Source organism: Phascolarctos cinereus, unplaced genomic scaffold (genome assembly GCF_003287225.1).
Source record: "Phascolarctos cinereus isolate Bilbo 61053 unplaced genomic scaffold, phaCin_HiC Scaffold_9;HRSCAF=440, whole genome shotgun sequence".
In the NCBI taxonomy this organism is placed as follows: Eukaryota; Metazoa; Chordata; class Mammalia; order Diprotodontia; family Phascolarctidae; genus Phascolarctos; species Phascolarctos cinereus.
In genome coordinates, this window is record NW_027556402.1 from 52,848,860 (window position 1) to 52,875,134 (window position 26,275).

Consider the following 26,275-nt stretch of genomic DNA (forward strand, 5'->3'; position numbering starts at 1 on the left):
GGGAAATACATAGTTAGTAATCATAATTGTGAATGTGAATGGGATGAACTGTCCCATAAAACAGAAGCATATAGCAGAGTGGCTCAAGAAGCAGAAAAGACACACACACAGAGTAAAGGTAACAGGCTACAGCAGAATATATTATGCTTCAGCTAAAGTAAAAAAAAACAAAAACAAAAACAAAAAAACAACCCAGGGTTAGCAATCCTGATCTCAGATAAAGCAAAAGCAAAAATAGACCTAATTAAAAGAAATAAGGAGGAAAACTACATTTTGCTAAAAGGTACCATATACAATGAAATAATATCAATACTGAACATATATGCACCAAGTGGTATAGCATCCAGATTCTTAAAGAAGTTAAGTGAGTTCATGACTAAACCAGAGAAAGAGAGCATTCTGAAATGTAAAGTAGATAATTTTGATGATATTAAATTAAAAGGCTTTTGCTCAAACAAAATCAATACAACCAAGATTAGAAGGAAAGCAGAAAGCTGAGAAACAATCCTTATGGCAAGTTTCTCTGATAAAGGTATCATTTCTCAAATATATAGAGAACTGAGTCAAATTTATAAGAATGCAAGCCATTCCCCAATTGATAAATGGTCAAAGGATATGAGCAAGCAGTTTTCAGATGAAAAAATCAAAGCTATCTATAGGCATATAAAGAAGTGCTCTAAATCACTTTTGATTAGAGAAATGGAAATTAAAACAACTCTGAGGTACCACCTCACACCTATCAGATTGGCTAACATGACAAAAAAGAAAAAGATAAATGTTGGAGAGGATGTGGGAAAATTAGAGCACTAATGCACTGTTGGTGGAGTTGCAAACTGATTCACTCATTCTGGAGAGCAATTTGGAAATATACCTAAAGGACAAGCAAACTGTGCATACCCTTTGATCCAGCAATACCACTACTAGGTCTGTATCCTAAAGAGATCATAAAAAAAGAAAAAGACCTACATGTGCAAAAATATTTATAACAGCTCTTTTTGTGATGGCAAAGAATTGGAAATTGAGGAGATACCCACTATTGTGCATTAAGAAATGATGGACAGGCAGATTTCAGAAAAATCTGGAAAGACTTGTACAAACTGCTGCAAAGTGAAATGAGCAGAATCAGGAAAACATTGTACACAGTATCAGCAGTGTTATGTGATGATCAATCAGCTACGAAGGACAGCTTTTCTCAGCAACACAATGATCCAAGAGAAGTACAAGGGACCCAAGAAGGAAAATGTTCTCCACCTCCAGATAAAGAACTGATGGACTCTGAATGCAGATCACAGCATACTTTTTTTTACTTATTTTATTCTTTTTCATGTTTTCTCTTTTGATCTATTTCTTCTTTCACAACTGTGATTAATATGGAAATATGTTTTACATGATAGCGCATGTATAACCTATATCAAATTGCCTAGCATTTTAGGAAGAAGGGAGGGAGAAAAATTTGAAACTCAAAATCTTATAAAAATGAATGCTAAAAATTGTCTTGATGTGTCATTTGGAAAAAATAAAATACTATCAAGAAAAAACTAAAGTAAAAAATTTGTGTCAATATTCATCAGGGAAATTGGTCTATTTTTTTTTTTTCTGTTTTTGCTCTTCCTGGTTTTGGGCATCAGCAGCATGTTTGTGTCATAAAAAGAATTTGAAGGAAGTCTTTCTTTCCCTATTTTCCCAAATAGTTTATATTGGAGTAAATTGTTCTTTAAATGTTTGGTAGAAGTCACTTGTGAATTCTTCTGTTCCTGGGGATTTTTTTCTTAGAGAGTACATTGATAGCTTGTTTAATTTCTTTTTCTAAAATGAGGTTATTTAAGCATTCTATTTCTTCTGTTAATTTGAACAATTTATGTTTTTGTAAATATTCATCTATTTTACTTAGATTGTCAGATTTATTGGCATACAATTAGACCAAATAGCTCCTAATGATAGCTTTAATTTTCTCTTCATTGGTGGTCAGTTCACCCCTTTCATTTTTGATACTGGTAATTTGGTTTTCTTCTTTACTTTTTTTAAATAAAATTAACCAGTGGTTTACTTATTGTGTTGTTTTTCTCCCCCATAAAAGCACCTCTTAGTTATATTTATTAGTTTAATAATTTTCTTACTTTAAATTTTATTAATATCTCCTTTGATTTTCAGGATTTTCAATTTGGTATTTAATTGGGGATTTTAAATTTGTTTTTTTTTCCCTAACTTTTTTCCAGTTGCATGCCCAATTCATTGATCTGTTTTTCCTCTGTTTTATTGATGAGATAAAATGTTTAGAGTTACAAACTTTCCCTCAAGTACTGCTTTGGCTATATCCTTTAAATTTTAGTATGTTGTCTCACTATTGCCATTCTCTTTGATGAAATTATTGATTCTTTGACAAATTCATTCTTTAGGATTAGGTCCAATTAATGTTTAATCTCTTTCCACGACCCTTTATTAAATGTAATTTTTTATTACATCATAATCTGAAAACAATGTATTTGATATTCTGTCTTTCTGCATTTGATTGTGAGTTTTTTATGCTCTAATACAAGGTCATTTTTTTCTGTAGATGCCATGTCCCACTGAGGAAAAAGATATATTCCTTTCTATCCCCATTCGTTTTTCTCCGGAAGTCTATCATAACTAATATTTCTAAAAGTCTATTCACCTCCTTAACTTCTTTCTTGTTTATTTTCTCATTAGATTTATCTAGTTCTGAGGGAGAAAAGTTGAGGTTCCCCACTAGTATTTCCTCCTGTAACTCACTTAACTTCTTCCTTCGAAATTTGGATGCTGTACCATTTGGTGCATATATGTTTAATATCAATATTACTTTATTGTCTATGGTGCTTAGTAAATTTAGCATAATTGTAGCAAAATGTAGTATTTTTGGGTGAGGCCATGGTTTAGATTAGTTTTGCTCAACTATGCATATTTGTTGCAAGGTTTTTGTTTTCTGTTTTAATTGCAGAAAAGTAGTTGGGATAGAGATGATGACACCCCTGCCCTCCCCCCAAAAAAGATGAGGGTCATTGAGATATTTTTAAAAATTCATGAAGAATCAAAAGAAAGTTCAGAAGGAAGTGCAGACAAGCAAGACAGTTTGAAAATAATATGGAATTTTATGCATTTTTTAAAAGCAAGATTTACACTTTCATATAGAATCCTCTTTTCACGTTCTACTTTGAAAATAGAAATGTTTATTTGAGGGGCATTTGTTAAATTCAAAATAAAATCACATATTTGAAGTAATTTTTTTTCAAAAAAAAAAAAGAAAAAACTATGCTAATGTTTTGATGGCCTTAAAACCAGCTCCTTGTTCCTCCACCACCACTGCCACTGCCTGAGCAAGAAGGTTGGGACAATGCCTCCACATCTTCTCCAACATTTATCATTTTCCTGTTTTGTCATGTTAGCCAATCTGATAGGTGTGATGTGGTATCTCAGAGTTGTTTTGATTTGCATTTCTCTAATTAATAGTGATCTGGAGCATTTTTTCATATGACAATAGACAGCTTTAATTTCTTCATCTGGAAACTGCCTGTTCATAACCTTTGACCATTTATCAATTGGGGAATGACTTGTATTCTTATAAATTTGACTCAGTTCTCTATGTATTTTAGAAATGAGGCCTTTATCAGAGACCCTGGCTGTAAAAATTGTTTCCCAGCTTTCTGTTTCCCTTCTAATCTTGGTTGCATTGGCTTTGTTTGTGCAAAACCTTTTCAATTTAATGTGATAAAAATTGCCCATTTTGCATTTCATAATGTTCTGCATCTCTTGTTTGGTCATAAATTCTTCTGTTCTCCATAAATCTGCCAGGTATACTGCTCTCCTAGTTTGCTTATAGTACCATCCTTTATATCTAAATTGTGTATCCATTTTGACTTTATCTCGGCATACAGTGTAAGATACTGGTCTATGCCTAGTTTCTGCCATACTGTTCTCCAGTTTTCCCAGCTGTTTTTGTTAAATAGTGAGTTCTTATCCTAGAAGTTGGGGTCTTTGGGTTTATCAAACAGTAGATTACTGTAGTCATTGACTATTGTGTCTTGAGTACCTAACCTATTCCACTGATCCACCACCCTATTTCTTAGCCTGTACCAAGTAGTTTTGATGACTGCTGCTTTATAATACAATTTAAGATCTGGTATGGCTAGGCCACCTTCCCCTGTATTTCTTTTCATTGATTCCCTTGATATTCTGGACCTTTTGTTCTTCCGGATGAATTTTGTTATTATTTTTTCTAGCTCTATAAAATATTTTTGGTAGTTTGGTATGGCACTGAATAAGTAAATTAATTTAGGTAGAATTGTCATTTTTATTTTATTAGCTCAGCCTACCTATGAGCAACTGATGTTCTTCCAATTATTTAGATCTGACTTTATTCATGTGAAAAGTGTTTTGTAATTGTGTTCATATAGTTCCTGGGTTTGTCTTGGCAGGTAGACTCTCAAATATTTTATAATGTCTATATTTACTTTAAATGGAATTTCTCTTTCTATTCCTTGTTATTGGATTTTGTTAGTAATATATAGAAATGCTAATGATTTATGTGGGTTGAAAAGCCAAATTTTTAACAAGTGTTTGAAGATATGTTTTTCATTCTGACATCAGTCACACCTCTGACACTTTGGATTAAGTTACATATGTGTGTGTGTGTGTGTGTATGTATGTATGTATGTGTGTGTATGTATATAAGTATGGTAGATATCATAGTCTTGATTTCTATAGAAAGATTATTTGTCTCTGAGTTTTCACATCACGTTTAAGGTCAGCAAGCAGCATTACACTACAATTCACCTATATTATGAGCTTATACAGGCCAACAGTGGCAGATTGTGCCAATATCCACAATCTATTATCTTCTAAATTAAATTCAATCTCATTTACATATACCATAAAAATAGTCACTGCCATATTTATTGTCAAATTGGAATAAATTCTCCAGGTTGGCTTTACTTTTGTTGATTTAGATAGGAACTTTGAAATAGATGTATTTATGTGGGAATTACACCTAAAAATAAGCAGTTATTTTGGCTGTAGCTTTGCTTCTTACTTACAGAGAATCTCCAGATTTCCAAAGGCAGAATGCCCCACAGTTTGGAAAACTCTGTCTTCCATCAAGTATATCTGTAGCATTATTACTTGGCCTTGGTTTCAAAATCGTAAACACCAAGTCAAGACATGTTCATTTTAAATATTCTTTTCTTTCAAATCTTAAGCCTCTCTATAACAAAATCACTTATATTTGGATTTATCCAGGATGTGAGTGTAATTGGTTGAAACAGTTGGTATTAAACCTTACTTTAGATGTTTTTGTTAGAGTTAGTGGTTTTCTGAACAAGGAGGATGCTTTTTTTCCCCTATCTTAGTCATTGTAAACTAAACGGTGATGAGGGAAGGTAGAGGCCATTGTGGTTTACTTGGTTTACTAAGCTTATGGTGTCTTGTTCAACTTGAAATTTTAAGATAAATTTATTCTCTGTTGTCTATTTTCTTTTATGTCTGCAAACTGGAAAGAGATTGACATAGACTGAATTCCAGTTAGGCAGTGATTGCTTCCCAGAACAGAACCTCTCTGAATGAGGTGCTAATGTTTTGTCCTTCTTGGGATTTAGTTCTGGAACACAGTTGGTATTAGAACTGAAGTTCTTGTGTTGAATGTAGTTTTTCAGTTCAGCAGTTTTGCCATTGTATTATATACCGCCTCTCTCTCTTTTTTTATTTTTATTTTTTTGATGAGGCTATTGGGGTTAAGTGACTTGCCCAGGGTCACACAGCTAGTAAGTGTTATGTGTCTGAGACCAGATTTGAACTCAAGTCTTCCTGACTCCAGGGCTGGTGCTCTATCCACTGCACCATCTAGCTGCCCCCTGCCTCTCTCTTAATAGCCATAAGTAGGCATATAACTTAATTTTACTCCAGTTATGTGGTGTGGTTGAGGGGAAGGGAAGGGACCATGAGATTTCTAGTTAGAATCTTGGGTCTGACACATACCACATCTATGGGACATGTCCAGTGACTGTCCTAGAGGTCTGCTCACCATCCCTGTGACCCCCCATCCTCCTTAGCCTCCATTGCCTTACATGTGTTGCCTCCTCCATTAAAATGGAAGTTCTTTTAAGAGAAGGACTACTTCTCATTTTTGTAATTTTGTCCCCACCATTAGCACAGAACCCAGCCCGTGGTTAGCACTCAAGAAAGCAGTGGCCAAGTTGGTGGAATGTCTCTGTAGCCAGCCAAAGAACCTCCTCTTTAACACATGGTTAAGCTGATTGGAACCAATAAGCCAATAAACATTTATTAGGCACCTACTATTTACCAAGCACTGTGGAGATACAGAGAAAGGCAAGAGGAACTCATGGTCTAATGAGAGAGACAACATGCACGCGACTATATACAAACAAGGTTTCTACTGGCTATGCTGGAAATAATCAACAGAGGGAAAGCACTAGAACTTAGGAGAAGCAGACAGAATGTCCACCCATGCTCCAGAGCGGCTTCACTTCTGAGTCATCGGGACTCTCCTAGAAGCAGGCTGGCCCCTTTCTTCAAGTAGGAAAGTTGCTTTAGCAGAACAGGTTGGGGTATCTGCACATGAACCAGACCGAGGTTACAAATATAGTAGAAGACAGAATTTGAAGGTATAATAAAAGAGAGAAAAAAAAAACAAAATAAGTATAGCTCGTATTTATAAGATGCTTTAAGGTGTTTACAAAGCACTTTGTAAATAGTGTCTCCTTTTATCCTCGCAACGACCCTGGGAGGTAGGTGCTGTTGTTATCCACATTGTACAGATGAAGAAACTGAAGGAGGCAAAGTTTAAATGACTTACCCAGGTCACATCCTTAGGTAAATTTCTGAGGCAGTATTTGAATTCAAGTCTTTTTGACTCCAAGTCAAGGTCCTAGGCTAGTCCCATTAGAATCTGAAGGGTTGTTCTCAAGGATGGTGGCAGTGGTCTGACTATCCTAGCACGGGCTGCCTCTTCTGCCTCTGTCTCTCCTCCTGCTCCTCCTCCCTCTTCATCCTCCTTCTCTCTCTCTCTCTCTCTCTCTCTCTCTCTCTCTCTCTCTCTCTCTCTCTCTCTGTCTCTCTCCCTATCTCCCTGTCTCTCTGTCTCTCTCTCTCTCCCTCCCTCTTCTTCTCCTTCTCCCTCTCTCTTTTCCTCCCTCTCTCCTCCTTTCTCTTTTTTTGCGAGGCAATTGGGGTTAAGTGACTTGCCCAGGGTCACACAGTTAGTAAGTATCAAGTATAGTATAGCATAGTTTATATTTAGTATAGTATATCCTTAGTATAGACTAAAGAATTCTAGGTCATGCTGACTTTTCAAAGGGAAGGAAACTAATTGAGAAAATTTAACTGCAAGGTAAGTGGAAAAAGTGACGTCCTAACAAAATAAAGGAAGGTGGTAAGCAGTAATGGTTTGGATTCAGCTGTCAATACGCCAAGTAGGGAGCAGAAGTTGAGGAATCAATGAACAGCAGACCAGATTTGAATTCAGGTTCTCCTATCCACTGTGCCACCTAGTTGCCCCTCCTCCTTTCTCTTTCCCTATCTCTACTCTCCCCCGACTCCAGGTCTATTTAATGTGTCACCTAGCCACCTATAAGAATTCAGGTGAAGCAGGGATTACTTCTGTCTCGGGGAATCAGATTGCCTTTCAGCTAGGCTTTAAAGGATGCATAGGAGTTAAACAGGAAGAACTAGAAGGGCAGGTAGGAGAGGAAGCATTCCAAAAAGAGGAAAGTGTGTGGGCTAAGCCGTAGTGGTGTGAGGTTCCTTTTTGGGAGACAAAACATATTCCAGTTTGACTGGAGTGAAGTGGAGTAGTGAAAAATGAACTGGAAAAGCAAATTGAGGCCAGATCATGAAAGGCCTCAAGCAACCAATACAGAAACTTTATTCTGTAGGCAATGGCAAAACATTTAAATTTTTATAGAGGAGTGGAGGAAGTGAGGATTGCCAGAATAAAGCCTATATTTTAGGACGATTACTACAGCTCCAATAATTAGGATTAGCATTTACTCTTCACTCTCTGTCCTGGCCTGGCAGTCCCAGAACTCCTCTGGGATGGCTAGGTAGCAGGAAGCCTCACTACCACTGGAGGTACCCGCCATCCTTTCCTAGGGCTGATTGACTGCTCATAATGCTTGGATGAGATGGGAATCCACAATTCTATTCCTTCTCATGAGATGAAGGACCACCTACCTGCCACTGCTTCCTAACATCCTCCAGTCCTCACCATCTGACCTGCCTCTTACCTGCCTATATAACCATCAGGACCTGTGGGCCTCACCATCATCCCCACTATTTAATCCTTGGTATTTTTTGGTCTTTCCATATTCTCTGATGATTTTCTTTTGAAACGTCATTTCCTCCAATTGACATGCGAGCTCCTTAAGAACAGGGACTCTCCTACAGAATGCTGGGAATATACTAAGCACTTAAATATTTTTTTTCATTCATTTCATTGATTCAAGGAGGGAGAGACTGAAGATTGGGAGATTAATTAGGACGCTGTTGCAGCAGCCTTACAGGAAGTGTACCCCGGGCTCTTGACCTCCGAGTCCTGGGCTGTCTCCAGCAGTCTGAGGGGTTGTTGTCTGGATGGTGGCAGTGGTTTGATTAGCATGGCACATGGTGTCTCATTTCTCTCCCCTCCTTTCCCTCCCCCCCATCACCTCCCTTCTCCTCTCCTCTCTTCCCCTCTCCTTCCTTATCCTTCTCTCCTCTTCCCTCTGCTCTCCTCTCTACTCCTCCCTTTCCCTACCCTCCTCTCTCCCTCCCTGTCTCTAGTTCTCTGTCTCTCCATCTCTGTGTCTCTCCCTCTTTCTGTTTCTGTCTCTTCTCTCTCTGTACCTTGCTGCTTCAGCTAAGTGGACTTGCCTGCCTAGAAAGTGACAATTGGTGGGGATGGTCAGCCCCTTCTACACAGGAGTTACTTATCTGGCTGATAGCTTTAAGGGACACAGCTAGAGTCAGGGTCTGTGATCTAATTGGTGAGACATCCACCCTAAATACAATTATCTTGCTCTTTATTGATTCCTCAACTTCTATTCCTTACTTGCGTATTGACAGCTGAATCCAAACCATTTCTGCTTACCACCTTCCTTTATTTTGTTAGGACATCACTTTTTCTGGTTACCTTGCGGCTGTGTTTTCTCAATTAGTTTCTTTCCCTTTGAAAAGCCAGCATGACCTAGAAGCATTTAGTCTGTACTATCTTCTATTTAAACCTAATTTTGTTCTGTCTTATTAAATGCCCCATGGAATCCCCAAGACTTCCAGTCATAGCCTGTCCAGCAGGCCCCACTTTCAAGCTGATCTGGGCCTAGCCAACTACTTCTATTCTCTCTCAGTAGCTGATGCAGGAAAGCCAGCTGAGCTATGTGTCTGACACATTCAGCCATGTCCCTGCACGTTTATTCTTTTCATCTCTTATCTTGGGTATCGCTGTGATGCTTCCTTTTATATTGTCATTTTCTCACTACAAGCCAAATCTCTAACTTAAAACACACGCTGCAGACCATGACTTTCCAAAAGACATCACCATCATTATACAGCTTTCCCCCCTGAATCCTAGTTTATTTTTCGTTTGTTTGCTTGTTTTGTTTTTCTTGGTTTCTTTAATAGTGAAAAAAATCCAATCTTGTCTCCCCAGCCCTGCAAATATACACAGGATCGCACAAAGACCAACGGGGAAACGGGATGCAGGAGGCAGGTTATGTCTCAGGGGAATTTGAGCAACGGCTCATGTGTGCCAGGGGCCAGGATCAGTTTGTTCAGGGTCAGCACGCTCCGCTCCTGGTGGCCCTGCGTGCTGAGCAGCAGGGCTGCCCTGGCAGACAGCTCCAGCTTCTGGTTGGTGGGCACAGGGGGCATCTTTGGCAATGCCTCCTGGCTCCTCCTGGAGCCTAGGCTGATCCCAGCAGTACTCATAGGCCACGACGTCCTGCGTGGGAAACCATGAAGTCTCTGTGCAGCAAGGACTGACTGTTCCTTGTCTCTTCCGTCACTCCTTTTCCGGAAGAGAGAGAGCAGAGAGCCAGGGTTGTCCTTCTGACCCTAAACAGTCATGCTGTGCCTCACTGTTTGGCTTCATAGGGCAGAGTCAGAAGCATGGGTGGGTGTTTCAAAGAGGTAAATTTAGACTCCAGATCAAGGAAAACTTCCTAACAATTAGGACTGGGCAAACTGGAACGGGCTTCTCTGGAGAGGTGGTGAGCTCCTCCTTCTGGGCTGATTTAGATGGGTGCTGATGTCCCTTCCAGGTTTCAAATTTGTGCTTCTTTGGCTATGATTCCTCCTCATCCTCATGGATGTAACTAAGGGTTTTTGAAAGCAATGCCAATAGAAAACAAGTCCTGGTAGGTTATACCCAGTGGTGTGCTGGTAAATGTTTAATAGCCAGCTCTGGGGTGCGGGGGCGGGGATGTACTTATAACAATTTTTAAGTTTAATCTGCTTCATTAATATTTTTCCATCACTTTCTTAATTCTAGAAAAAAATTATCAACACAGTAAGTCAAGCCCTAATTTATAGCCTTTGCTAATTTCCAAGGTGTAAAGGCTCATGCTGAAAATTTAACAATGGATCCTTGCAATTCTGTACCAGCTGGCTCTAGCACACACCTGCTTATACCAAGAAAGGCTGGAAAGGCTATGGAAATGGTCCCTGCAGTAGGCTGGCCATTTGCTGCTGAATTCTTTTTCTGTGGCAACTTAAGAAATAAACAAGCGAAAAACTTTGTGTGCAGGGTGTGACTTGGCCACTGTGATAGAGTGAGCTGGTAATAGAGCCCTAGATCAGGACTGAGCTCATTGGATTCAGAATCCCCACTTATCTGATATCATGGCTGTGGGGTTGAGGCAGTATTGTATACATACATACATACATACATACATGTACATATACATACACACAAATATACATATATACACATACATATATACATATACACACACAAAATGTGATTTGCCCAGGGTTACACAGCCAGTAAGTGTCAAGTGTCTGGTCTGAGGCCAGATTTGAACTCAGGTCCTCCTGACTTCAGGGCCAGGCTCTACCCACTGAGCCACCTAGCTGCCTCATGTATGTATATATTCTTACGGACATGTATTATGTATACATGTATTTGTATATGTATAGGAATATTTGTGTGTATATGTATTACATATATGCATATATCTATGTGTATGTGTGTATATGCATATGTCTATGTGTTAATATGCATGTTTTTGTATGCATGTATTTATGTATTTGTCTGTGTACCCAGTTCTGGCCTCAGACACTTACTAGCTGTGTGACCCTGGACAAGTCACTTAACCCTGTTTGCCTCAGTTTCCTCATCTGTAAAATGAGCTGTAGAAGGAAATGGCAAACCACTCCAGTATTGTTGCCAAGAAAATCCCAAATGAGGTCAAGGGTCAGACACAATTAACCAATAACAGCAATGTATGTGTGTACATGTATTTATATGTTTATATGTCTGAAACAGGTCGTTAAAATGATGGTATGAGAAAATAATCTAGAGATTTTAATGGAATGCTGGACTGTAAGATCAATATGAGTCCACAATGTGACATGGCAGCTAGAAAAGCAGGAATGTTACCCTAATGATTGACAAACATTTATTAAATGCCTAATGTGTAGTGAGGCATCATGGCATAGTGCCTAGAAAGCCAGCTCAGGAGCTAGAAAGACCTGGGTTCAAGTGTCACCTCTGACATCCACTGCCTTTGTGACCCAGGGTAAGTCCTGTGAACCAGCTGAAACAGAAATGGTGGGGGAGGGCAGGGTTAGTGGACAGGGCTCTGAACAGGGTATAAGGATCCCTTGACTTAGAAAGCCACAAATTGCATATGTATGTATATATGTATGTATGTATGTATGTATGTATGTATATGTGTATGTATATGTATGTATATGCACACACATATATACATATATATGTATGCACACAGATAGATAGATAGATAGATAGATAGATAGATAGATAGATAGATGTATATTGTTGTTGAGTATTTCCCAATTGCATTTAAATCTGGTTGCGGCAGCGTGAGGGAGTGTTATGGCCCACAAGCCACCCACAAGGCGTGTTTGACATCTCCGCTGTAGGCATCTCTCTAGATCTGTACGTCGAAGAGACTGTGCCATACCTGAGTACCCTGAACCTAAGAAAGCACATCTGACTGTGTACCAGGCACTTGAAATACAAGACAAAGTGAAGCAATCACTGCCCTCAAAGAGCTTTCATTCTGTTAGTAAAAACAACATGCACACAAAAAAGTTCCTACAAATAGATACAGAGTAATTTGGGGGGTGACGGAGGGAAAGCACCAACTTGGGAAATCAGGAAAAATCTGCCACGGGAGATGGCGTTTGAGCAGATGTTGAAGGAAGCTAGTGGTTGGAAGAGGCAGAAGTCAAGGGAAGTACATTCCAGAGATGGGTCTAGTTCTACCTAGTGACGTGATGGCTTCTGATACCTGTACAGAGGCAAGGAAAAAGGGGGCTGGAACACTAGGTGGAGAGGGTGTGGAAAGAACTGTAAAATGAGGCTAGAAAGGTGGGTTGGAACCAGATTTTGAAGGACTTTAAAAAATAACAACAATAATATCTAACATTAATATAGCACTTGCAATGTGCCAGGCACCGTGCTAAGCACTTTACAATTAATATCTAGTTGGGTCTTCCAAACATCCCTAAGATGTAAGTGTTATTATTATTATCCCCATTTTACAGATGAAGAAACTGAGCTTAAGTGACTTCCCAGGCTCACTCAATTAGTGTCTGAGAGGGGAAAGCTAATTCCTATGCAAAGAAGTAAAGAGGAGGAACCTATGCCTACCCCATATTGTGGGTGGGGAAAGAAGGTACATTATCATAGATATTGATCTTATTACACACCTCTACCAGGAGGTCTTTGGGAGAAAGTGATCATACTTAAAATGGCTGCTACAAAGAATCCACTCCACCGAGTTCTGTATAGCCCCTAGATGAATCACTCCCTTACAGCAGCAGGTCATGGCATCTCAGAGTCCATCCATTGCTGGGCTAAGTCCAGCACACTGCCAATGGGGCACCGGGCAGCGCTGATACCTCAAATGGCTAAAATGCCAGCAAACTGATTCCTGGACCCCTAGTAGGACCCTTGATCTTTAGAAGCTCACAAGACTGCATCCTAGTCCATTCCATCACTAATATTTCTTCACCTAATAACAGGCGCAAGGAGATGAAAAACAGAGACACCACATATTCACAGCCACACCCAGGCAAACAGGCCTCTGGCAGTGGCAGAACCTCTCTTCCTATCCAAAGGCTTATAGCAGGTATTTCCTTAGTAACAGTCAGGAAAAGGACCAATTTGTCTGGTTAGTGACTTTTTTTTACACTCGTTCAGTTCCAGCTCAGCAGCTTATCAGAATGTTTTTCTTTGCCACATAGCAAGTGGGGGAAAAACAGTCAGAGAATACTTATACATTCTACAAAGTTCAATGGGGGGGATTGCACCAGATAGGGTCCTCTGTTCATGTTCGTCAGGACGAGGTTCCAATTGGCTGATCCCTTGTTACATATTTAACCCTCAAGGACTTGGGAAACCGCTAGAATTTATTAACCAGGGAAATGAGAGAGATACTCTGTTCTGGTCATATCACATCTGGAGGAGCGTGAGTAATTCTGGGGTCTGCCAACTAGAAAGGACATTAATGAACTGGAGCACATTCAGATGCAGTCAGCAAGGACAGGAAGGGGAGCTGAGATCACGACATACAAAAATATTGCTATGTTTGACCTGGAGAAGGGAAACCTTTGGGGGAACGTGACAGTGGCATCTTTAATCTGTGACCTGTTGGAGACCAATCCTGGACTAGCTTAAGCCAAGTGAAGAAGGGGTATATTATTCCTGTTCTTCATCCTTTTGTGCATTCACCATTGAAACAGCTAGGAGGTTAGCAGTTATTTCCTATGATATTTCTAAGAATGGCTGACCTGAGAAAGCTTCATAATAGTCTCCTTTCAATAGCTTAATACATATCATCATGCCCACCATATCATCATGCCCACCATATCATGACTGGGTAGGCGAGTGCCTAACATGCCAGCGGTTATGGTAGCAAAAACACATGTGTGTATGGAAGTGTTCTTAACCTTTTTATGTTATAGACCCCTTTGGCAAACTAGATGAAGCCTATAGACTCCTTTTGAAAATAATGTTTCTTTTAAAAATTCGTGATTGATGGAAATGCTGAATTTCAGATCAAGGTTAGATAGGGGTTTTTTTTCCCATACAAATTCTTGAAAGCTCTCTACAGTACCCTTGGAAAGCCATGGACCCCAGACGGAGAACTCTCAGATTAGAAAAATGTCCAGTGAGCAAAAGTGACTGCTGATGAGGACTTCACCTTGACGGATATATCTATGTTTCTTTGGAATGTGGCATGGAATATATTCATCCAAAAGGTGTATACCTCCCATCAGGTACATTTGGTTGAGCTATAAAGTCTGTGATTGCCATTCAATAAAGAAGTTATAATTAAATTAATCATTTTATCCTTCCATTTGTATCATCCATTTAGGACACATGAATTAGCATGAACCTGGATTCAAGTGTGCTATGTTTGCTGAGTGAGCACAGAGTCAGCTTCCTGTATAATGTGAGTATTTGTGATTTCTTTTTTAAAAGAAGCAAGTAAAAAGAAATTACAGAAAAGGAGATGAGGGAGAGGAATGTGGCACAGCAGAGGAAATGCCTGTACTAATAGTTTCTAGCTCACAGGTTCCGGGAATTGGTCAAGTGCAGTAGCCAGGATATGATCAAATTGCTCGCTGTAAATCATTTATCAAGCCATTAAAAACAAGGCTAAACATTATTTTCTAGAAAATCAAAATGAAACTACCTGCAAAGAAGGGAACAAGGATGTATTAAGCGCTAGGCACTGTGTTAAGCACTCTATAAATATTATCTCATTTTATCCTTATAACAACCATGGGAGGTAGATGCTATTATTATGCCCGTTTTACAGTGGAGTACACTGAGGCAGACAGAGAGGTGAAGTGACTTTCCCAGGATCACACAGCTAATAAGTGTCTGAGGCTGAATTTGAACTCAGGTCTTGCAGACTCCAGGTCCATCACACTATCTACTGTGCCATCTAGCTGCCTCCTTCCAAGGATCATGGGATTTAGAATTTTAAAAGATGCTTAAAGATCATCTTGTGCAAGTTCATTTCCTCAAAAAATGAGGAAACTGAGGCCCAGAGGTGAGAATTCCCTTGCCCATTGTCATATATCTAAGTAGTAGAAATTAGCTTAGTCGGGGCAGCTAGGTAGCACAGTGGATAGAGCACGGGCCCTGGAGTCAGGAGGACCTGAGTTCAAATCCGGCCTCAGACACATAACACTTACTAGCTGTGTAACCCTGAGCAAGTCATTTAACCCCACTGCCTAACCAGAAAAGAAAAAAAAAAAGAAATTAGGTTGGTCCTGTTTTTCATTCTTTTCCAGGACTTACCTATGATTGTGGCTAATCTACTTGGTGCTTGAAAACAGAGAATTTCTAGATATTGGTTCTCAGGTTTATAAATTGGCTGTTTGTTGGCATTTGAACAGTTTCTAGCAAATCATATTACACATTTTGCCTGGCTAGAGCTCCACATACAAACCTGGGGAAAATTTCCATTAGACACAGAGTGCAAAAAGGAAGTTTTAAAAAAATAAGAGGGAAGCAAGAACATTAACTATTATGTAATAGGCCAAAGTCCCACAGTATTCCCCCAAGGACACTTTCCTAATGTAAACTATAATTCCTGGAAGAGGTGTCTTTTCAGGCTCTAGTAGTGTTAAGAGCATGGGTTTGGAGTCAGAGGACCTCAGTTCAAATTCTAGCTCTCCTTTTTTGTTCTCATTTAGTCCTGTCCAACTCTTTGTGACTCCACTTGGGGTTTTCTTGGCAGAGATACTGGAGTGGCTTGCCATTTCATTCTCCAGCTTCCACAGCTGAGGAAACTAAGGCAAAAGGTGTTAAGTGACTTGCCCAGGGTCACATAGCTAGTATGTGTCTGAGGCCAGATTTGAATTCAGGAAGATGAGCCCATGTCTGGCACTCTATCCAGTGTGCCACCTTGCTGCCCTGGCTCTGCTATTTACTACTTATGTAATCACGGGGAAGCCACCTCATTTTTCTGGGTCTCAATTTCCTCGGTTATAAAATAATCTCAAGTTCCCATTCAGTTCTAAATCTTATGGCATTATCTACCCTAGACATTCTGGATATTAGCTGGGACCCTGGGGGTTCTCCCACCAAATCTGTCTGTTCTACCTTGCAATAGGCTCTTATGTATCAATCTCTTCCTTTGGAGGTGTGTTCCTTCTGGCCTCTCTCAGACTTCATATCTGGACCTGCAGTAGCCTCCTAATAGGTCTTTCTGACTCTAGTATCTTCCTTCCTTAATCCAATCTTCCACTCTGCTGCCAAACTAATCCTAGGCTTTTGAGATGGAAGGACTTTCCAAGGATCATCCACTCCAACCCCGCCATTTTAAATATGAGGAACTGAGACCTAGCCAAGTTAAGTTTCTTGCCAAGGTCACACAACTGAGATTCAAACTTAGGTCCTGTGACTTCAATTTCATCCCTCTTTTCATGGCATCACTATATCCCTTAACATGTGTCTGTTTTTATTTTTAATTTCATGTTTTATTCTGAACTTAAACACACCCCCCAAAAAAGAGCATGGCAAAACACAGAAAGAGGATTGTACATGAAATCATAAGTCTGCATTTCATACTGCTTAATGCAGAAATCTTATTATGTCAATAAATCTTTTAGGGTCTCTCCATTACCTACAGAATAAGACAGATACCCCTTACTCTGGTATTTGAGACATCCCATGGTCTACTTTTAACTTAATCCATGCATTATATATTTCAATGTAATGAAATATTCTAGGCTTTTCCAGATCTCATTTTGTTCTCCCTGGCTTTAGGGCATTTGTTTATACCACAAATCTTTTTAGGAACTGACCCTTTCCATGTTGCCACATGTTGAAATTCTTCCCAGCTTTCAACCTCAGATCATCTGAAGCCTCCTCCGTAAGGCCTACCTGATCCCCCAAACTATGGGAGGTCCCTCTATCTCCAATACTTCATTCCTTTTTTTTGCCTTCTATGCATTTGAGGGGGAGGGGTAGGATTCTGACATATAACTTGCGGCACAGGATTTCCTGGGCTCTGGACTCACAAGGAACTGGTTCTATTATTTCTTTAACATATGTCCTTCCTCCTAGAGATTATTCTGGAAAAAAAAACTCCAAATACACTCATGTCTATTTTTCCACAGATGTAGGGAACCCTAGCTACATGTGCTTAAATCAACAAATATATATCTGATAAAGTGTATCATAGAGAAATAGTCTTTAGTTAACTCACAGAAAATACAGAAGGTGAAAAAGTACCAAAAACACAGAAACCCATCAAGAAAAACAGTAAACTAAATCAAGGGCTCACAGTCATTTCTAAACTCTTTTCAAAAGGAAACTGAACTTGGGTGTCACCATTCTCCCAATATACTGAAATTTCAGGGAAATTCTTCTCTCTCATATAATTCCATGCAATCCTTCCTGGTCTTATCAGATAGCAAAACCTTTTGTCATTGGATTTGCACTGTTAAAATAGTTCATGGTAATAGGAGGAGGGGGAAAAGGGAAGGGAGGACTTTTTCTTCTCCCTTAGGATGTGGCTTTAGTCCCTCAGGGCTCCTCCGACTGAAGGGGATCACTGCTTTTTTTCCAAGAAGACCACTACGTAGCAACTCTCCTTCTCTTTCTGGAAAAATTACATTTCTAAACTCATGAGGTTATTTTAAACGTCTAAACTTCAGGTTATTCTTAAGGTAATGAATACCCAGGGCTAGGGCTCCCTAAAAATTCTCCGATCTCTGCTAGAAGGTAAGTCACTGATTCTTTCCATGGTATAACTGAAACTTCACCTGAGTTTATGACCTTCACAGAATCAGGTGAGATGCCCTTTCCCTTCAGTGTACTGAGATTAATAAAGGAGGCACGGTTCCCCAAACTGTAGGTGTAAGGTGAGTTTATAGGGCAGCTAGGTGGCACAATAAAATGTCAGGCCTGGAGTCAGGAAGACCTGAGTTTAAATCTAGCCTCAGACATTTACTAGCTTTCCCCCGGGGAAAGTCACTTCAGCCTATTTGTCTCAGTTTCCTCATCTATAAAATGATCCGGAAAAGAAAATGGCAAACCACTCTAGTATCTTTGCCAAGAAAACCCCAAATGGAGTTACAAAGAATTGGACATGATTGAAAACTACTGAACAACAAGAAAGTGAGTTTTGGTAATTTAATAACAACCACCTCTCTGTATTCCCCAGGCAAGTACACTATAAGTATGCATGACCCAGTACCTACTTTCAGCTCTTATGTGGCCCCTAGAGGGAGGTCAGCTTCTTGCTCCAGCTTTGCAGCTGGGATTACACAATAAATAGCAAAAAATTTTCCCTGTATAATTCTTTCATTCTGGTTATTGTTTAATTTCAGAAGAATTTTTTATTCTAACTTGTTTGGGATCCTTTGTCTGTTAAGATCATTAACATCATATAATTTTCTTGGCCTACTACCAATACAGATAGACTTACCAGGTGTATCAACAACTAAGGTAAATTTTCTTTTTCCCCCAAAAAATTTTTTTGGATATCTATGATGGTTTGATTCCCTCATTAACTCTGTCTGTACATGTAAGCACTCATGGTTTCTGTAATATAAAGTTGACAGTTTTTCATTCATGTTTCTAAAAGAACGAATTTTGAACAAACGTTTAAACTTAACATAGTTATTGACTCACCTTTGGAGACAGTGGCCACTTTTACTTTTTCTGTAACTTAAAAAAAATCTCCCTAGCATTTACAGTAGTTTTCAAGAATAGATATGAGTTTTATCATATGCCAATTACATTTTAATGCAAGTTCAAAATCACTTCAGTTTGTCTGTTAATGAATTAAATTCTCTTTCAGATATCTTAATGATATCAGACTCAGGAATAATTTTTATTCTAATAACTAATTTTCATTTGTTCATTTGCTTATCTATTTGGCTACAAAATTCCTCTAAATCAAGACTGGTTTGAAATCTATAGAAGATAAGTCTTGAGTAAGCTTTCAAATATTTGAGTTTTATAAGTAAATATTTTAGGTTGTGAATGGAATACAACTGTCAGACCAGAGGGTTTTAAACACAAAAAGAATAAATTTCCCAACATAAATGTGTAACAGAAAAAAATAGTCAACACATTATTGTGATAATAGAAATACAGTAAGTTCACACTAATTCAGATTCAGGCTGGGAAAGCTAGTCTGAATTTGTAAAAAAAAAAAAGCCAGAATTGTGGAATTTCACAAAGAAATGAAGTTTTATTACTTTTGACAACATCTACATAACTGGAACCCACTGCTAACAAATTGTTTATAATTCAAAGCTCCACTGAATTTGCTTTAATGAACAGGTAAAGCTAATTTGAATTATCAGCATCTGTGTTCACATAGTTAGTGTGAAAACATATCTTTAAAGTTTGTATCCCCAAACAGCTTAAATATGTCTCTGCTATTTTGTTCGAACTATAGATTGGCTAACAAAACTAACCTTCAAAAGGTGAATTTAATACTAGCCAGGTTAAGTTACCATCCTATCCAATCAAAACAACATTTTTAAAGTGCCCATCATGTGCTAAGCACTGTATCAGGGAATACAAATTCTGAATCCTTGGGAGAAAAAGTAATGAGTTTTGGTGCATTAAAAACTTATGCAAAATATTAGGGAGGTCATAGAGTCATCGATTCAGAGCTGAATGAAAGCTTAGAGGTCATCTAGTCCTTCATTTTACAGAAGAGGAAACTGAGCCTAGAGATGTTGCCCAAGGTCCCACAGATATTAAGTTGTAGAACTGTGATACAAATCAGGTCCTCTTTTTTGAAATCTAATTAGTTCCACCATATCATGAGGTCATTAATAGATGTCTTGGTTTTTTGCGTTTCATGTTTTAAGAAGTTTTCTATTTCTTTAAGAGATTTTTTTCAAGGCATGATGCGGGATGAAATGTAACGAAAATTTTCATTTTTAACAAAGTTTTTTTAAAAAACGTAATGAATGAATGCTATACACCAGCTATTACTACTTCTCACCACGAGGGGGCGATAGTGATGCACGAGAAACAACTCCACTTGAAATTTTTGATTATGTGGAAAGTTACATGGTGCTTGAGGGTTTGTCCATGGCAGGAACTTCTAACTTTCTCAGAGGTGTAACATTTGTTATACTTATGATTTTATTTCTATTCCAGACTCTCGGTCGAAGAAAGCTACCACTGTGGCAAATATTCAAGTCACCATAAATGCCTAAATCTAAATCTAACATTATCAAAGAAACATTACTATTGAGGACACATTATTCTATTTGGTTATATCTGTAATAATAATTTAAAAAAATATGTGGAAATATTTCTATATATTATCTAATTGTTACCTAGTTAACATCTCCAAACTGACTCATTTTAGCTCTCAATGTGCTTGGCACATAATAGGTGCTTAATAAATGCTTCGGGCATCCAGGTATTGCAGTGGTTAGAGTGTTAGGACTGGACTCAGGAAGACGAGTTCAAATTGGGTCTCAGACACTTAGGTGCTGTGTGAACCTGAGCAAGCTATTTAACCCTATTTGCCTCCATTTCCTCATCTGTAAAATGAGCTAGAGAAGGAAATGGCAAACCACTCCAGTATCTTTGCCAAGAAAAACCCAAAAAAGGGTTAAAAGAGTCAGACATGGGGGGCAGCTAGGTGGCACAGTGAATAGAACACTGGCTGTGGAGTGAGGAGCACCTGAGTTCAAATTTGACCTCCGACACTCAACACTTACTAGCTGTGTGACCCTGGGCAAGTCACATAACCCCATTGTCTAGCCCCCCCCAAAAAAAGAGTCAGATGCGACTAAACAACAGTAACAATAAATGTTGTTGACTTGATGGTACTTGACTCCTTTTCTGAGACAAAAACTATGAGGCTAATACATTCACATTAACTCTGAAACACAAAAAGACCAGCAGGTTATTTAGCATTAGGATAAAATGGTCGTGCAATGGAAGCTAGATAAGTGCTTCCTGGGAGTGCTATAGAAGACATTCAAGCATTCAGTCGAAATTGTACTAGAAGACCAAGAGTCCCTTCTGACTCTAAGATACTACCATAATATGAATCTATTGATTGTATTTTTGGGCAGTACAGATGGTTCAAGATGCTAAAATCCGGCAAAATTTTTCTCGAATAATAAACACACATCATTAGTTTCTAGAATATCTGTTGATGTCATTCTGGTAGGGATAATGAGATCAACACTAATTGGATGGCCAGAGAATGTCTAAAGGGAACAGATTACAAGTAAAGCTTACATTTACATGTATTTTTATTAGTATTATTTTTTAATTATCAGGAATTTTTTCCCTCTCACACTGTCTTTCCTTTGGGGGAAAAAACCTGAAAAACAAATCTCTTATACTGAATAAGTACATTCAAACAATATAACTTCTGGTTTTGGTTCTGCTTATTTTACTCTTCATCAATTCATAGAACTCTTCTCAAGTCTCTCTGAAACCATCTCAAATAATTTCTTACAGCACAATAGTATTCCATTACATTCCTATGGGATAATTTGTTCAACCATTGCTTAGTTGATGGGCACACACCCTCCCTTAGTTTCTAACTCTTTGCCAACATAAAAAGAGCTACTATAAATATTTTTGTACCTATAACACCTTTCTTCTTCGATCTCGTTAGGGTATAGTTCTAGTAGTGATATTACTGGGGCCAAAGAACATTGCACAGGTTAGTAACTTTTAAAGAATTGGCAACTCAATAGATTACATAAACAAAAGAAATCACTTGAATTTTCTGTCTACCTTTCCTTGAAATGCTGTTGTTGTTTGCCTTTCATTCTCAAAGAGAGCCAATGACATCAAGAGGGTGATATCTTGACTTGTGCATCAGTTGGGAGATGAACGAGGCAAAGATGAGCAAAGTCTTCAGGCTCACTCTCTCTTCCAAAGTCATCATCCTTGAAATGCAGAAATAATAGAGAAAATCAACAACACCAACCTGCCACTAAGAAAACTAAAAAATTAATTGCTCAAGCCCTAAATGCTTTTAAATTAAATTTTGATTCCAATAAACAAAACTCTATTTTCTCCTAAGCCTTAAAATAACTACCAGCCAGAAGAATCAGGAAAGGTTTCATGTAGAAGATGGCACTTTAATAGAACTTTGAAGATAACTACAGATTCTTAGAGACAGAGGTAAATAGATAGGTGGTATATTCCAGGAACAAGGGATAGTCAAAGAGAGGATGTAGAATACCATGTGTGATGAACAGCAAGAAGGAAGTTTGGCTGGACGAAAGAGTTCATAAGAGGGAGTAATGTGGGACCATCCTGGAATGATAAGTCAGAACCAGGTTGTGAATGGGTTGTATAAATGGGAATTTCCTGAATGTCTTACACTGCATCTTCTTTTTTAATTTAAAAAGCAACCTAGAAAATTCTGCACCCTTCAGATGACAGTCTTGGATAAGGTAAATACTCCAGGCTTCCCCTGGCACAAGTGAAATTGTGGTTTTCGTAGTGGGTTCAAATAAGTTCAATACTTGAAAAGGGGCTTATCATATTGGCATAGCTAACTCAGTCTTCTGAATGTTTGAATGAGTGAACTTCTGAATATCAATTTCAGCAGGTTTCTTTTCTCACCATATAACTCTAGTTTTGGAAGATTTGTAGGCTGTAAATCAGGCTATTGAAATGTACTCTCTGACCTGAAATCTAGCTATAATAAACAGGTCATGGGAAGAAGAGATAAAAAAGTAGGAGAGCAAGGCAGGGGAGCAAAGTGATGTCAATCACACAAAACAAAGAAACGAGGTAGATGGTCTACTTATCCTTTGAAACAATTGTATTCTTACCTAATCAAACGTTCTACTACTTCTGATGATGATGAGGATGGTGATGATAAAGGCAGAATGATGTTATGGATAGAGAGCTGCTATTGAAATCAGGAAGATCTGGGTCCAAGTCCTGCTTCTACACATAAGCTCTGTGACTCTGGGCAAGTCATTTGCAAAGCACTTTACATACATTATCTCATTGGACCCTCACAACGACCGTGTGAGATAGGTATTATTAATGCCCATTTTACAGATGTGGAAAATGAGGCTGAGAGAGGTTGTGACTAGCCCATGGTGACACAGCCAATAGGAGTCAATTGGACTTCTCTTTGGCTCTCTGTCTGGCACTCTATCTGCAGTGCCATGTTACAAGTGCCCAAGAGTCAGAAGGTTAAGCAGATTATGTATGTGATCCTATTTAGTCCTGCATTCTTCTGTATTTGTTATAGCAGAGGAGTGATTCAGCCGTTAAATAAATGTCAGAATAAAATATGGCGGCCAAGTACTCACAAGGGTCTTTGTAACTAGTCCCAGAAATGAAGGGAATTAAGTAATTAAGAGGAAGAAGTCATAACAAATGAGTGAAACTTGATTTTCTGGAAAGTCTATTAGAGGCTTTAGAAGTCTTACCTATTTGAATATGTATAGTGAGATAATTAAATTATTGGGTAATAGATTACATTGTCCAAAGTAACCACATCCTTTAATCTGTGACAATGATTATGTATATCCTTTCACACATTTGGCCGCAGTGAATATTTGTGCATTAAGTATTATAATTCTCTAGGGACCAACTATCATTCTTTCCTGACAGCATTCCAGTTTCTGAGATTTCTGGAGGGCTGTGTTCGGCATTTGGTACTCTTAATGGAGTTCTTGGCCACTGCTATGAGCCTGTTTTGCATAACAGTCCACTTTGTGTTACAGGTCTGACCACTGCTGATCACTGATGGATACTAACATGTAGGTCCATGAAGACAGAAAATCTTTTCCACTCCCTCTGATGTACAAGTTATCATTAGGAATATATTGAAACCTACTTATACTCAGCCATTGGGTCTGTCCCTTGGGCTCCCTGAACTTTTCACTTATCGAATTCTAATTTTCTGTGATTTATAACCAAACAGAATGACCAGGAGAATCTTGTATTAAAGAAGCTGCTTTTGTGCAGCGAACAGTTTAGGATACACATCTGATAGTATAAGTACATACGTAAGCCTTCTCATTATGCACAAATTATAGATTTAGAATGTAACAGTATTAAGGAAGTAATCATTTCTAGGGAGTAACATAATTAGAAATTATAACCTGGTGTGGTGGCACAGGCCCATAATCCCTGGCACTGGAGAAGTTGAGGCTGGCGGATTGGTTGAGTTCAGTAGTTCCGAGATTCAGCAGGGCCACAGTTGATCTGGTGTCTGCACTAAGACAGGCATGAAGATGGTGAACTTCCTCAGGAGGGATGAACTGCTCAGGCTGGAAAAAACAAAGAGGTGAAAGGTCCTGTTCTGATTAATATTGGGATGGTGCCACAGGGGCAGTGAATCTGTGGCCTTGAGGCCACATGTGTCCTTCTAGGTGCTTGGGTGGGCAGTCTTGTGACTGAATCCAAGTTTTACAGAACAAATCCTTTTACTGAGGGGATTTGTTCTGTGAAGTTTGGAGTCAGTCAAAGGGCTTCACTTGAGGACCTAGAGGGCCACATGTGTCCTTGAGGCTGCAGGCTCCCCACCCCTGTGTGAATAGCCCCTTGGAATGACAGGGAGCCTGGGAAAGATAGGGGGACTCAGTCTTTTAAAAAAATTGTTGTTATTGTTGTATATTAACATCCCTTACTTAACAAATTTACTTAGAATTCTACATTTAAGAATTTTTTTATAGGACCTGTAATTTCATCATCGTAGGAAGCATCGAGACAGGGACTCCCTTAACCAATACAGATACTGCTCTGAAATCTTTATATCTTAGGATAAAGAGTGGCCTGGGGGCAGAGCCAAGATGGTGGAGTAAAAGCAGGACTTGCCCTACACCCCTCCAAATACCTGTAAAAAATGACTCCAAAAAAGTGGCCTGGGCCACGAAGAGGTTAAGTCCATCAACAAGAATTCATTAAATACTTACTATGTGATAAGTTCTGGAGACACCAAAAAAAAATGTAAAGGCAAAAATATGGTCCCTGCCCCCAAGGAGCTCTTCTCCTAATGGAGAAGACAACATGCAGGATACATGCATAATTGATCAAGGCCACTTGAGAGGGGGGGCACCAGCAGCTAGAGGCCAAAAAAGGTCTCCTGCCAAATGTAGAACTGTAGATGAGTCTTGAAGGAAGCAGGGGAAAGCAAGAGGTAGAGATGAAAGGCAGAACATTCCAAGCAAGGGGGACAGCAGGTAGAAAGGCACAGAGATGGAGATGCAGGACTGTGTTCATGGAAGTCAAAGCAAGTCAGTGTGGTTGGATCATGGAGTACAAAGAGGGAAAGAGGGGAGTTCAGTGTAAGAGGACCAGAAAATGAAGGCTATCCTGGAGATAATGGGAGCTCACTGAGCCCGGGAGTGATGTGGTCAGTAATCTGCCCGGAGTCCCAAAAACAATATGCGAGAGTCAGAACTTAAACCCAGGTCCTCCAGGCTCTGAGTTCACTTCTCTCTCTCTCTCTGCCTCATGGATATTTAAGGAATAATGGAATTAATTACAAATTCATTCCAGAATCACATTCAGACAATGTGATTGTCCACATGACACCATCTCGCCCCTATTGCCATCAAGGGCAATGCCCAGCAATCAAATTGCTGATACAATAAAAGGATAGTAAATAGGAAAATCATAAAATGAAGCAATTAGAAGGCATTACATGGATCATGCTTAGAGCAGGTGGTAAGATATGAGATAGAGACAGGCGGACTGACTTTAGGCTAAGATAGAAGCAGGGGACTGAAGAGGATAACAACAAAGAATCAATCCTTGGAGGAGGAAAGCAAGAATTCATTTCCTTTCATCAATACACCAAGGCTTAGAGCCTAGATACCTAGGGTAGGGCCAGAGCCAGGAAATCTCTAAGTTACTGTCTGGAATTTGAAAATGCAAAGACAGAGTAGAAGTGAAAAGTCATGGAGAGTGAGGTATAAATATAAGAAGATGAGCATAAAACAGGTAACTATTGTTGAACCAATAAAGGCACACAGCTTTCCACCATCTTATCTTGGCCTTAGTCAGAAGTTCAACTGCCAGCGCTCTGGCTCTGGTCCAGCATTCTAGGAAGCAGATAAATTACCCTCCATCCAGCTTCTGGCT

The 26,275-nt window shown here is 39.1% G+C and overlaps 1 protein-coding gene across 2 annotated transcripts in view; it reads left to right on the top strand.

Moving 5' to 3' along the window:
• ALPK1 (alpha kinase 1) overlaps positions 1-26,275 on the top strand; it is a 163,928-nt gene that overhangs the window by 15,617 nt on the left and 122,036 nt on the right. For both annotated transcript variants that reach the window (XM_021001378.2, XM_021001379.2), the window contains exon 2: positions 14,571-14,648. The gene's annotated coding sequence lies outside the window, so the exon portion shown is untranslated. The remainder of the gene's footprint in view (positions 1-14,570; positions 14,649-26,275) is intronic.